Below are 2444 nucleotides of genomic sequence, written 5' to 3'. Positions count from 1 at the left end.
ACACATCAGATTTATCAACAGTTTGCCGTGCCGGTGTAAAATACCTTATGTTAATGACAGAATTCTTGGTGCACATAAGACCACACCAACGTATATAGAACACAGATGGGCTGTGGTTTTTAGATATAATATGTGCCAGTAAAAAATATGGGATGCTTCATTACACAGAAACCTAACAACATGATAATAAACAAACTCCATGAAACAATACGAAATTTGCCTCATCGATTGCAAAGGTCTCTACAAAGTAGGTAATGTCAGAAGATGAATAAAATCGTAATTTTATAACCATAATAGAAATTGCAAGACTGAGCAATCATCTCATTCTTCATGAATGAATTATGAATGTATTGTGCAATCCCTGAAAGTAAAAAAGATAAATATTTTTCATATGCGCTCTTAAACACCAAGCATGGTCACCAACTTTTCGGTGCTGCAGCATCTGCCGTCCATTGATAGCATGCTTCTTAAGAAAAAAAGAAAGATTCTTACAAGATCTTAGGAGAGAAGGGATTTTTAGCTAAACAATAAGGGCGTATACAGAGCTCCATCAGGAGGAGACCACGACTAGCACTGCAACCTATAAACACACCAGTTGGGAATAGCAGGATTGGATGCAAGTTCCTGTCAAAATCAAAACGAAATCCACGGATTAATGCTCCTGTATCATATTGAATACCCAATGGGGGAAAGCACAAGCATACGGATGGTGTGAAAATGCATTACCAGCAACCTAGAATTGGACATCATTCATCATAATGGTCCTTTGAATAAATGTGTGAGAGCAAACACACCATCATCAGTATAGCTCAGTAGAATTAGAAGCTAGGAAGATCAGGTACACTTCCCGCAAAAAAAAAGTAAGATCACGTACACCCAAATTCAAATTCAGGATAAACTGGAGTATATACTCTGCCTGCCAACATTTAACAAATAGATTTAAAAAAATAAGAATTAACCTCATACAGATAAAGTATATTATGTATTCCATGTTAATAATTTCTAAAGCTATATTCAGATAAGGCATAAGAATAAAAACATTCACTGATTGACACTACTTCTCTAGCCGATATGGACAGTTCGCCAAATATAGGCCTCCCTGGAAGGAGCAAATCGACCACTATTAGGGGTAAAAGGGAAAGAAAAAAAATCCTCCGCAGTTAAGCCAATACAAATCAATAGCAATCCACTATCAAGGGAAGATTGAGATTGACTAATTGATGACCGGTACCAAGTAACTACCGTGGCTTACTGTATGAATTGGGCAGAAACACATCTTTACTATCAAAAGTTAGGTTTATGCTAGTTCAACAAAAACAGCTTAGAGAGACAACCAGGAAGAGGCTCCAGTGTATGTATACCTCATTGCAATTGAAATAAATCTAATTCGAGACTGGTAGTAACCACGAATTGCTCCAAACTGCACGAAACAAGAAAATTAAATTAATCGTATAGCATGCTTTTTTTTATTTTTGAAAATTTCATATAGCGTACTGAATAATTAACATTGGTCGTGCCAGTTAGCTGAACAGAGAATAACATGTTGACACACAAGATCAGACATTAACACTAGGTAATTGACCAGAAGAAAGGATTGCGCCCTTAATTTAAATGGTCGCTAATTTGCATTGCTTATTGATATATGTGTGCAATGGAAACAGATCATCTAGACATCTGCTCGCACCCTGATGATTTCCCCTCTGAATAAATTCAGCCAAACAGATTAATCACATGCCTTAATAATATTACGAGCAACTGGTTTCATTATTGTTAAGTGGTACCTAAATACATCAAGGCGACCTCCGAGTCATGGAGCTCGAATGGTAAGGATGTTGGCCATGTTTGAAGGATCAAAAACTAATTAACAAGGTATATTTGTCCATCCAGCTTATGGTGACTATATATTCTTGTGTGCCTAACCGTGAGTACAACGTACTTGCCATTTTCTCGCCTGCGCAGCATTGCCTTGTCTCCAAGTACCGTGCATACATCTTCTGCTCTGAGATTTCTTGGCAGAATTTCAATCCTCGTTTGCCTAATAAATTCAGAAAACATAAGGTTCGGGTCATCACTTCGAATCTTATCTTAAGAATAGCATAAAACTAGATTTTGTGTAAACAAAATTCCGCTCTGATTTGAAGCTCGTAAGTTTGTGCATATTTCCATCAACAAATTCATAGAGAATTAGTATTGTCACCTAGGTACTGACTAGTTCTTTATGTACAGCATTACTAACATTCAGAAGCATCATTAATAGCTACAAGGTTGCAAATTCGTGCAAATTTTTGACGGTGAATTTTACAGACAATCAAAATAACAGAGAATTCACATGCCCCATGAGAAACAAAAATTGATCTCAACTGGATCGAAGTTTGATGTTGTAGTCTTGTTCATCCTTCTCCACAGTTTGGTACTGAATTCACATGGCCTCCCCCTCCCCTCCC

The 2444-nt window shown here is 37.1% G+C and overlaps 1 long non-coding RNA gene across 1 annotated transcript; it reads right to left on the bottom strand.

Annotated features, from left to right (window-relative positions):
* Positions 1-368: 368 nt before the first annotated feature.
* LOC119309705 lies at positions 369-1177 on the bottom strand. Its single transcript, XR_005150594.1, has 2 exons — positions 727-1177; positions 369-624 (listed from the first exon to the last, which is right to left on the bottom strand). It is a non-coding gene; the product is annotated as an uncharacterized LOC119309705 (long non-coding RNA).
* Positions 1178-2444: the final 1267 nt, after the last annotated feature.

This window comes from Triticum dicoccoides, chromosome 1B (assembly GCF_002162155.2).
Source record: "Triticum dicoccoides isolate Atlit2015 ecotype Zavitan chromosome 1B, WEW_v2.0, whole genome shotgun sequence".
NCBI classification, from domain to species: domain Eukaryota; kingdom Viridiplantae; phylum Streptophyta; class Magnoliopsida; order Poales; family Poaceae; genus Triticum; species Triticum dicoccoides.
This window is presented reverse-complemented; position numbering and strand designations above follow the sequence as displayed.